Below are 12,815 nucleotides of genomic sequence, written 5' to 3'. Positions count from 1 at the left end.
TAAATGCTCACACTGAAATTTAACAATTAGTTCTGAGAGCTCTGCTGAGCAGGGCTCTGGCACACCCCTGTCTTTAACACTTTCTCGCTGAACAGCTGAACAGAAAAATCAGCAAATGTAAAAATATTTTCTCTTATTCTGAAGATCCTAAAAAAGTTGTTACAGAACTGACCCTGAGTGCCCCAAATGAGTAATTAAAGGGGAAAGAAGAAAGAGAAACTAACTCTGGTGGGATATGGGAAACATGCGAACACTCATAGGCTGACTCTCTTTTTGTTTTGGGTGCAGGGAAAGGGAAGGAATTACCAGGAATTACTAATGCTTTTTCAATTATACTATTGGAATCCTCTTTCCCCTCCCCCCCACCAACTTCCCCCAGAGAGAAAAGACTAAGAGGAAGGTGCGTATATCCTTGTGCAAAATTGTGAAATATATCAAATTTACATAGAGTGGGCTTGCTGGTACAAACTCAAGTGAAAGGCCCCACTTTGAGAACTTAGTTTTTGTTTTAGTTTAGATTCATTTACGTAAGGAGGTTTCAAATCTCATAGAAGGCTGAAGAGGCACACTTAGCTCTGGAAGGTTTTTGTGGCAGAGCTTCTTTTGAAATGATCTGGAAGGGACCTCAGAGGTCATGAAGTCCAACCCTCTCATTTTCTAGATGAGGAAACCAGATCTGGAGAATTTGTGAGTTGCCCAAAGCTCATACACATAGGTTCTTGTTGTTCAGTTGTTACAGCTATGTTGGACTCTGTGACCCTATTTAGGGGTTTTCTTTTTTACGGATGAGGGAACTGAGGGAAACAGTTAAGTGACTTGCCCAGGGTCACATAGTAAGTGTCTGAGGCTGGATTTGAACTCAGGTCTTCCTGACTCTAGGCCCAACAAGTTCTATCTTGTTCACTACCCCACTGCCCCCCACCCCCACACAGGTTTAAGTGTCAAAAAAGAGAGTTTGAATCCAGCTCCTGTGACTCCAGAGACAATGCCCTTTCCACTTCACCACACTAAATCTTGAAGGAGTTCTCCATTTGGGAGTTAAATAAACTTCCTAGCAGTCTCAAGGACCAGGAAACGGAATCCAAAAATTTGAATGAAGCCTAAGGCCAGAAGCTAGCTGAGAGTGGCCCTCCATGGGGTTCTTAAGAACTCAGTGCCTGAGTCAAAGACTCCTTAGGATAGTGGACCCTATTTTAGCCACTGTTTTGAAAAAAAATCTCACCAAATCTCACTACACACACACAAAAAAGAAAGAAAGTAAGGATTCCCCTTCTCTCTCTCTTCCTATATTCAGTTTTCTGAAAGTGTTAGGGTTTTTGCCATTTTCTAAAAGAACCGTAGCTTGAAAATGTATGAATTGTAAATTAGCAGAATGGGGGATGGGAGAGGGTGAAATCTATTAGGAAAAGTCAGCACTTCAGCTAAGGATTCCGACAAATCTGGAAGCTGGGAGTAAGTCAATAGAGCCACACCTGGTGATGACCAGGCAGACTATGGGAACTGTGGAGCCCTACTGAGATGCAGCAGTGCCTGAGATCATCATTCCCTGTTGGAAATGGCTAGTGAGGCAACCGTCAGGGGAGACTTTGCTCCTGGAGTATACTACAGGATTATATTACAGGAACTTGAATAAAACCATGGCTTTACAGAGCCTTGTACAGGAAGGAAGTGAAAAGGCAGCACCCAACGAGCAAAGTCCATGTACCCACGTATATCTGAGAAAAAGACCTAGTAGTGATATTGCTGTGTCAAAGGATTTAGGCAGTTTAATAACTCTTTGGGCGTAGGAAAAGCTCCTATATGTTCTAAATTGTTTACAGCAGCTCTCTTATGGTGGCAAAGAGCTGGAAATTACAGGGATGCCTATCAGTTGGGGAATGGCTGAACAGGTTGTGGAATATGATTGCAATGGAAAACTATCGTGCTATGAGAGATGATGAGTTCAATGACCTTAGATAAACATAGTAATCTTGCATGAAATAATGAAGAGTGAAATGAGCAGAACCAAGAAAACATTGTATACAGTAACAGCAATATTGTTTTAAGAATGACTGAGTGAATAAGTCACTTTGACTATTTTAAATACCCAAATTATCTATTAAGGATATATGAAGAAAGATGCTGTCTGCATCCAGAGAAAGAACTGATAAATATAAGTATGTACAGAATATTTTTACATACATATACATACATATTTGTGTCTAATGGTGGCCATCTCTAGGGTGGGGGAGGGGAAGGGAAAAAAGGGGGGGAAAAGAAATTTACATAATAACTTTGCCGTATACTTAAAAGGAATAGCAAGTTGTACATAGTAGATTTGCAGTTTCATGTGCAATTGTCTTTTTATTATACTATATCATGGGGGGGGGAGAGAGACTATATATTTGAGAAAGGAATATGAAAGTTATTGATTTTTGCTGGGCAGAAACAATGGAGTAATGGTAGGAGGCATGTCCAAGGAATATGAGGGGAAGAACTTGGTCCATATATGAATCTTGTGATTGATGAATGTGTAGAGATTACCGGGAGGGTGGGCAACAGAACAAGATTAGGATGGTATTAGTAATTAAAAAAAAGTCATCAGCATACTAGAGGCCTTACAACAAATCTAAGAGAAGCAGTGAGTTGAGGTGGCACATGTGTCTCCATTTGCCCTTTCCGTTCCCAAGAGCCTATTTAAAAAAAATTGATAATAAAGTCAGACTGCGTACATTCATTATGTTTAAATTATTACAAATAAGCCTTTTGTTAGAGGTTTTGTTTTGTTTGTTTTGTTTTTAAAGATTACATTAGAGGGCCAACCAGACCAGAGAGAAATAGGATTGTTGAGGGCCATTCAATGACAAGTGGCATGGAATAGCTTTTCTTTTTGCTTAAGGAGTTGAATGTTCCACCTGCTGGTAGGGCCCATCTTAGATAAGAGGATGATAAAGGGGAAGGAAGTGTGCACAATTAGAACTAATTAAGTTGTTTCATTGCAGCTTATGGCAATGGATACTGCAGCTTTTCACGGAGAATGTCTAGAGATGAATATATAGCTGTCACTTGGCATCTAATAGACTGATCTGGCCAAAGCCAAGAGAGTTCTAGTCTGTGTGGCAACAGTAAATTTGGGGCATAGTTGAAAATATATATAATGTTACAGGTCAAACAGTATTAATAGTTTGCATGTAGATATTTTCAGTAATAAAGACATGGATAGCAAGTCCAAAGCAGACTTGTCCTGTTGTATAGTGAGTATTGTTATAGTGAGAGGTGTGTGATATGTGTACATGCTTTCATATATGTGTGTGTATGTATGTATGTATGTATGTATATTTGTTGTTGTTCAATCATTTTTCAGTCATGTCTGACTCTTTGTGACCCCATCTGGAGTTTTCTTGGCAAAAGTACTGGAGTGATTTGCCATTTCCTTCTCCAGATCATTTACAGATGAGAAAACTGAGGCAAACAGGGTGAAGTGACTTGCCCAGGAGTAAGTGTCTGAGCCCAGATTTGAACTCAGGAAGATGAGTCTTCCTGACCCATAGTCTGATTCTCTATCCCCTGTACCACCTAACTGCCCATATACATGTGTGTATATTTGTGTGGGCATGTGTGTATACACGCATGTATATATGCATATATTTATACACACATATATATATGTGATATCTAGATCCCATCACTTCTCTGATGTCTGTATGATGTCTGTGTGACATGTCACACAGACATCAGAGAGAGACGATGGCATCAAGATGCAGAATGAGAAATCCATTTTTGGACATGGGGAATGTGGGAATTTGGGGTTAGTTTTTTGTGTCTATATGTACATATATACACATATATGCACAACTATATGTGTGTATATATATACATATTTATGTATTATGTGTATATTGTACTCTACCCCTTATTCCCACCTCTAATGTGCAGAGAATGTTGTTTTTGTCTTTATTTAGTATTTTATTTTTCCCCAATTTCATGTAAAAGCAATTTTTAACATTCATTTTTAAAATTTTGAGCTCCTTCTTTCTCTCCTTCTTTCCTCACCAGCCTTATTGAGAAGGCAAGCAATTTGATATAGGTTATACATGTGTAGTCATGAATAACATGTTTTTATAATCTTCAGAGAACATGTTATTTGATGAATACTATTTGATGGAAGATACTACCTACCTCCTGACACAGAGGTGATGGAAGAAAGATGCACAATGAAACATAGATTTTTGGACATGGCTAAAGTGGGAATCTGTTTTGTTTGCCAATGCATATCTGTCATGAGCATTTTATTGAAGCAGATGGGCGAGAGGGAGAGAAAATGTTTATTAATTGAAAAAATTTCCAAAAACCAAAGGACCTTTAAAATTTCCTTTTAAATATTTATATGATTAAATTTGTTAAAGACTTTTCTTTGAGATATACACACACACGTACGTGAATACCACAGTTGGTAGTATTTGACTGGTGAAAATTAACTTCCTCTTGGGTGTCTTTCACTTTCATGGGGGTGGAGCCACTTCCCTCTCCCTGCCATGGGCATGAGGTTCTCTCTAGTCCCTGACTGACAGAATGGGGATGGGGTGATGGGGCGGAGGTTGCATACAACAGGCAGAGGGCAAAATATCCCGAGTAAACTGCAAGATAACCTGGGAAGGCGATGCATGATCTGGAGCCAGCCATTAGATATATTGAGCTAAGTGGTCCAGTTCACTACTAATTATGTTAGTTTCTTGGATTCTCTGGGGTTTTGTAAGAACACTATCTATCATCTGCAAATGGGGATAATTTTCCTCTACTTTTTGACCAAATTTATGCCTTTAACTTTGTTCTCTTGTCTTATTGCTATAACTAGTATTTCTAAAACTATTTCAAATAATAAAGGGTATTCCTGTTTTACTATCATTCATACTGGATAAACTAGTGTTTCCCCATTACAAACAATGTTAGCTTTTGGCTTTTGATCATGTTAAAGGAAGTCCTTTCCATACCATGCTTTTTAAATTTTTAAAATAAATGGGTGCTGTATTTTACTAAAGATTGTTCTACATCCATAAGAAAAGAAAAGTAAAATAAAACTTGTGTAACAAATATATATAGTACAAAATAAAAATAACCCAACCACAAATCCCCACGTTGCCCATGTCCAAAGAGGTATGTCTCATTCTCATCTTGATTCTATCACTCTCTGTCAGGAAATGGCTGGCATTCTTCATCATCAGTCCTCTCAAATTATGGTTGGTTCATTTAATAGAGCAGAGTTCTTAAGTCTTTCAAAGTTGTCCATTTTTGCGGTATTGATGGTATCATACAAATTGTTCTCTTACAAGTCTTCCCAGGTTTCTTTTGTGTGTCATCATTTCTCACAACATAATTGTATTCCATTACAACTACATACCACAATTTGTTTAGCCATTCTCCAATAATGAGACACTCCCTTATTTTCCAGTTCTTTCTCTGTACAAAAAGAGCTACATAGCAGTACCCAATGGAAGTAGCCAAGAACTGGAAATAAAGTGGGTGTCCATCAACTGGAGACTGGCTATTTGGGAGGGGGAGGCAGCATATGCATGTAATGTAATATTGTGTAATAAGTAATGATGAGTGTGAGAAATTCGGAGAAACTTAGGATGGTTTGTACAAACTGAGGTAGAACTGAAATAGCACGAGTTAAAGAATATATACAATGTGTCTCATACATCCCTGTAAACGGAAAGGGCTAAAGGAAGACTCAAATTCTAATTAACTAGAAAAAAAAATGATGGCCCAGGGAAAAGACAATGAGTCATGCTTCCATCTTCATGGAAAAGAATCTGGGAATGGCTACAACAAAATGTATGCATTGTCAGATAGTTATTGTATTGGGTCTTTTTGCTTGATTGGACTTTATTGTGGTTACCAGAGAGGAGATTCAATCATGAGGTTGATAGAGGACTTCCTCACCTCTGTAAATGGCTTCGATATGAAGCTAAAAGGAAACAGTAAAACATATCCCAAAAGACTTTTTATGAAAACAGTCTATGCACATATCAAGAATATCCTAGATGAAAATGTAAGAAGGGAATAGTCATCCTTTTATGGATGATTTTTTCTAATAGACTAAATTTTCACAGTAGAAAAAAAAAGTCCTAGCACATTTTATTTTCTGTTGATATCACAAAAGCATTTGACTCAGCAGGACAAAATATATCCTTTTTAATGGCTGTTTTTCAACAAGGCATCTTTCATGCATATGTTAAGATCACATGATATACATTGATAGAGAAAACTATAGAAATAAATTTGTTCCACAATTTTCTGAATATAAACATAAGGTGAGGTATATGGGTTCACTCTGGTTATGAAGGACATCCTGAGTACAGTCAAAATGAAAGTTAGATTTCTCATAGCTTGAGAACTCCAGACACTCTTGTTTGTAGATGATCTGCAGTGTTTGTGGCTTCCTTCAGGTCCAGGCATTTACTTTGACTGGCCCCCAAGCCTAGAATCCTCTGCCTCCTTATCTCCATCTCCTGATTTCCCTGGCTTCAGATCTCAGCTAAAATCCCACCTTCTGCAAGAACTTTCTCTCTTAATGTTAGTAGTATCTTCCCTCTATGATGTTATCTCCAGTTTATCTTGTATATATCTGGTTTGTTTGTAGTTGTTTGCTTGTTGTCTCCTGATTAAACTGTGAGCTTCTTGAGAGAAGGAATTGTTTTTTTGCCCTTCTTTGTATACCTAATGTTTAGTACGTGCCTGGCACATGTTGTTATTAAGTCATTTTAGTCTCATCGGACTCTCTGTGACTCTGTTTAGGGTTTTCTTGGCAAAGATACTGGAGTGGTTTGCCATTTCCTTTTTCAGCTCATTTTTACATATGAGGAAACTGAAGTAAGCAGTGACTCAGGGTCAAACAGCTAGTAAGTATCTGAGGCCAGATTCAAACTCATGAAGAGAAGTCTTCCTGACTTTAGGCCTGACGGTCTATCTATTTCACCACCTAGCTGCCCCTAGCACATAGTTGGTGCTTAATAAATGCTTCCTGACCCGATGTTATAAAGATAACCTTGAATCCATGAACTCTATAGGGCTTCTTTAATCAGTTTTGTGGCTACTCAATGACAATGGCTTCACAAATCCATTCAGGAAAGAATAAGTGAATGGAAGAAGTATATTTCCCACATTATGATATTCATCTGAGGAGGCAGCTCATTGAGTTAGACAATCAATATCTTGGCTAGATAATTTAAATCAGGGATTTGTCACCTTTGTGTGTATCATGGATCCCTTTGGCAGTCTGGTAGAGCCTACGTTCTCTCTCTCTCTCTCATACTGCTTGATGACCCCTCCTCTTTTTATGATCATACATTTCTATGCCGACTTATTTCACACCAAGTCATGCACACAAATCATTATTGGCAATATACTATGGCCTCCTCAGAATAATATTTTAAATGCATAAAATACATAAGATTACAAAGGAAACCAATCATAATGAAAGACAGTTATCAAAATATTTTTTTAAAGTTCATAGACCCCAGGTTAAGAACTCTTGCAAAAGTTTCAATGGTCAATCAGCTAGCCTCAGATCTGAACAGGAGAGCTAAAAGAGATCTATGAGGCTACCTAATCCAAAACCCTTATTTCTCAGATGTGGAAACTAAGTTTCATGGGTGTTAGTGATTTGCCCAAGGTCACACAGGTAGTAAGGGTCAGATGGGGGCTATGAATGAAGATCCATTAACCAAAACATCACTGTTCCTTCCTCAGGAAGAAGAGAGTAGGCTGGATTGCACTTGGGAAATGGCATAGATCCTTCGGTGATTCCAAAAATCAATTAAGTCACTGAACTATCATTGATCACTGAATCACTGAATTAAAATGCACATATTTAACACTCATGATGCCATTTAACTACAACTCATGAAACTTTGATCTCTATAGAATCTAAAATGTGGCTGACCCAAAGAACCGCATGGTGGGAGTAAGAAAGCTGTAGTATATTCTCAAAAATGACTTGTATGTAAGATGTGTTGTAAAACAAGTCAGGAAATGTATGTTCATAAAAGTAGGTGGTCTCATTATGCAGTGTAAGGGAGAGATAACATGGACAGCCTCAGTGCTATACTGAAATGTTGTAAGATATAGAGAAACATATCTTGGCTTGTTGGGGATATCTTTTATGCAGGAAAAATGAGAGTTCATAGACAAGAATTGCATTTGATGAGAAGACACAGGTAGGTTCCAACTATCACTGGTGGAGGCAGTACCCATTTTGACGGGATCTCAAATGCACCAAATAATTGCTATATAAAGCTTTTCTAGGCCTTGGTTCTTCCACAAAAGTGATATTAAAAATAAAAACAAAAGTAAAATAGGTCAGTGCTGACCAAATTTATTTCTTATATGGAAGTCAGTGTTTGTGAGTTTAGATTTAAATGTAATTAGTTTGGCCTCTGAGGTTCAGTGAGGATAACTGTAGAATATGAAATCTGATCCCGGGGTCTCTAAAAGTCAGCACAAGTGGCCATTTAATGTGGTCTGTATTCCGAAGAAGAGATGGAATTTTATAAATTTCTCAATTCATCGTCAATGCTAATTACAAGCTGCAAATGCAATTTCCCAACTGCCAACAATAATTTGTGGCTTCCTTAATTACTTTGCAGACTAGACATTCCAAACTTTATTTTAAGAAATCATAGTAACACTTCACCCTTTTCCGCTCCCTGTAGAAACATTGAAGCTTTTCATACAGAATCTGACCCTAAGTTTTGTAACCAACCTTGGAAAGATGTAGCAAAATAAAATCTGAAGTGGTAGCCATTTAGATAATTTGTAACTTGTTTGCAGCATATTTTAACCTAGCTGTATCTCAACAAATTGACATACTTCATACCAAGAAAATATAAAAGTAAAGTAGGGGGCTCCCAAATGTAAACTAACTACTGAATATGCCATGAAATGCTATGACCAGATGTGCTTGATACAGACAACATACTCCCCAAGAAGCTGAGTCACGTCTACATGAAGTGCTTTCTGTTTCATATTTTCTGAGTCATCTGAATACAGTACACACATTCCCCCACAGTGCCAGGAGTGGGGAACAGCTGTTTCTAGTAATCATTTTGATAGCCCAGAAGCCTGGGTTTCTCACAGTTTCTGAATAGCAATGCTCCTTTTAACCATCATTTTGTCTTCCTCCTAGGTAATGTTCTCCACATATTTTGTTTACTCAAGCATATTCTGACTAGGTGATGAGGACATCACTTCTTTTTTTTTAAACATGTGAAAATCAGTTGCATGGAGATGTGATTACAATAGTGCACAGAACACAATGTACTCTTTAGAACCTGGATCTTTCGATCTTTGCCAAGGAAATGCCAAAAAGAGTCTTTCTGACTCAAAGAGCAGATAAGCATCATTCTGCTAAAGGAACAAAGCACTCTGGCTGCTGGCTGGTTTGTGCTGGGGAGGCTGCTTCAGAAACATTAAATATAAATATCTGTATATGTATGATGTGTGCGTGTGTGTGTATATATATATATATATACACATATATACATATATGTTGTCATTGTCACATCCAACTCTTCATGGGCCCATTTGGAGTTTTCTTGGCAAAGATACTGGAATGGTTCGCCATTTCTTTCTCCAGCTCATTCTAAAGATGAGGAAACTGAGGCAAACCGGGTTGAGTGACTTGCCCAGGGTCTTAACAGCTAGTGAGTATCTGAGGCTGCATTTGAACTCATGAAGACAAGTCTTCCTGACTCCTGGCCCAGTTCTCTATGCAAATATATACATAGACACATATGGAAGGAACTCTTCTAATATGGTGAGAAGCTAGGGAAACTTTCAAAGGTGAAAGAGGGATCAGAACACCCAAACTAAAGAAGAGGAGAATACTAGCAAGAAGGAAGATTTTTGAGTAGGTTTATATTTTAGAAAAGATTTTGTGCCTTTTCTGGAGAAACTTTTTATCAACCTTTTATTGACTCGGAATGCGCCTGTTCTCTGTGGACAAAGAGGGAGTTATTGCATTTATATAAACATATTTAAAATAGCTCATGCTTATATAATACTTTAGGTTCTATAAGGTACAATGTAAACCTTATTTATTTGATCCTCACCACAAATCTGGGGTGCAAGTGCTAATTATTATCTCCATTTTACAGATGAGGAAACTGAAGCTGAGAGAGCTTCAGTGACTTACATCTAGTAAGGTGAAACATACATCTAATAAGTGGCCAGGGCATGACTTGCACCCAGACCTTCTTGGCTCCAGGTCCTGTGCTCTGCTGGGCACCCTACCTTGATTTTCTTTCCTGCCCATGTGAAATAAGACAGTTTCTTTTTTTAAGATAATTTACTACTGAGGGTTCAGATACTTTACTTCGTGACAAGTGAGTGTTTTAAACACTTTAAAAAATAAACGTGTTTCAGGTGACTGAGGGGGTGAGATTCATTTCAGTGGAGAGGAAGACTATGGAACTGACTGTCTAAAAGGAGACCTGGGTAGCGTTGTTGTGATTAACTTGAGTGATATTTATTCTGCAGATATTTTTTTAACGTGCGAGATTTTCAAGCTTTGGTAATGCTTCATTGAAGTGGGAATTTCCATTGCCCATTCCCACTAGCGAGGTTGCTCAATTCAGTTCCTTTTCCCAATAAGGGTCATTAGATTGTTCAAGAAAGTGACATGTTATTTTCACACTTTTACACCCCAAGGTAATTAGTAAGCCTTCCCTTTTTTGTAGTCTCTTTAGGGAGTTTCACTTTTAAAAGAAATAACACAGATAGGAAATGCCATAGATGACGTAGGAACCCAGGTTTTCTGACTCTAGAGGTAATATTATTTCTACTGTGTCATGTGGTCTTTTCAGTGGTGTGATTCGTATGTGCCTGGACATTTACAACAGCCTCCTTTCAGCATGCACATGCATGCACACACACACATACACACATACTCTCACACACATTTATTGTTCAGTCTTTTTTTGTCTCATCAGCTCCTTGTGACCCCATTTGGGGTTTTCTTGGCAAAGATGCTTCAGTGGTTTGCCATTTCTTTCTCCAGCTTGCTTTACAGATGAGGAAACTGAGGCAGACAGGGCTACATGAGTTGCCTAGGGTCACAAGCAAGTAAATGTCTAAGACTGGATTTGAACTCAGGTCTTTCTGACTCCAGGCCTGGTGCTCTGTCCACTGGGCCACCTAGCAACTACCCCCTCCCCTATACACATATATAAGCATTTTAAAAACTTTTCCTTTGAATTAATGATTTTTTCTCTTTCCCATCTTCCCTCCAAACGAAAAAAGGGGAAAAAAAAGAAAAAACAAACCTTTACAACAAATATGCATAGTTAAAGCAAGATCTGCACACTGGCTATGTCCAAAAACATACATGTCATTTTTCATCTTGAGTGGATCACCTCTCTATTTAAAAGGTGGGTAGCATGCTTCCTTCTAGATTCTCAAGTATAGTGGTCAGTCACTTTATTGATCATAGTTCTTAAGACTTTCAAAGTTGTCACAGTAGTCTCCTGACATGTTTCCTCACCTTCATTTTTTCTCCCCCCTCTTCAGTTCATCCTTCATACAATCTCTAGAATATTTTTTTTCTGGCCTAGATTTAGTTATGTAACCTTTCAGTTCAGTAGCTCCAAATTGCCTACCAAATAATGTTAAAACCCCTCTGTCTTGCATTCAAGACTCTTCAGTTTGATTCCACCAATTCTCTTTGTAGCTTTATCTTATATTACTCCCCTCTGCACATTCTGCACTCCAGGAAAACTAGACTACTCTCTTCCTCCATGACCTCCCCGCCCCGCCATACACATTGCGCATCTTCTGTCTCTTTGCCTTTGTTCTTGGTGGTCTCCACGTTGCAATCTCCTATTAACCACTCTTCACTTGTTGCATTCCCAATTACCTTTTAAAGCCCACTTCCTGATCTATGTCAGGAGGTTGGAGGATGGGAGAATGGCACATCAAAGAGGAAGGAAAGAAAAAGGACCACTAAACACCTGGAGCTACAAAAATTCAATCTTTTTCTGAAGAAGAGGGATATGGTTACTATGCTGAGGCAGAAGCTACTTGTTCTCTAGTGAATATTAAATAAGACTCACAGATGCTGTTATGTGGAAGAATATTCAGTAAGGGTGAGAAGGAAAAGAGAAGAGGGGTTGTAGTTGGTGAGGTCTTATTGAGAGCTACTGAACCAGCTATTTGTCAATCCAATAACAATAATTTCTTATCTTACTGGGGGCACGTTTCCAAGACATGACAAAGAGCTTCTCAAGACCTGTAAAAATAGATGATTAATATACACTGACAGTAATTTGTGAGTACAAATCATACTGCCAGAAGGAATCTAGATAGCATCACTAAAGTTTAGGAGGTCTTCTGTTGGGAACTGAAGATCTTACAGGCATGGGTGGTATTCATGTAAATGCTTCACCAAAGCAAATTTGGAAAATAAACAGCTGGTTTAAAATGGGGCACCTAATGGAGCTGTGAATTAGTCTAATCATTCTGGAGAACAATTTAGAACTATGCCCAAAGAATTATAAGACTATGTATACTCTTTGACCCAGTAATACCTCCACTAGATCTATATACCAAGGAGATCAAAGAAAAAGGAAAAGGACCCAAATACACAAAAATATTTATAGCAGCTCTGTTGGCTCTATGTGAAGTGGGAAAGAATTGGAAACTGAGGGGATGTTCATCATTTGGGGAATGGCTGGCTGAACAAGTCATGATGTGTGGCATGTGAATGTGACGAAATACTATTGTGCTATTAGAAATAATGAAGGGGATAGTTTCAGAAAAACATGGGAAGACTTATATGA

This window comes from Trichosurus vulpecula, chromosome 1 (assembly GCF_011100635.1).
Source record: "Trichosurus vulpecula isolate mTriVul1 chromosome 1, mTriVul1.pri, whole genome shotgun sequence".
NCBI classification, from domain to species: domain Eukaryota; kingdom Metazoa; phylum Chordata; class Mammalia; order Diprotodontia; family Phalangeridae; genus Trichosurus; species Trichosurus vulpecula.
The sequence above is the reverse complement of the archived record's forward strand: the minus strand, read 5'-3'. Positions refer to the sequence as shown.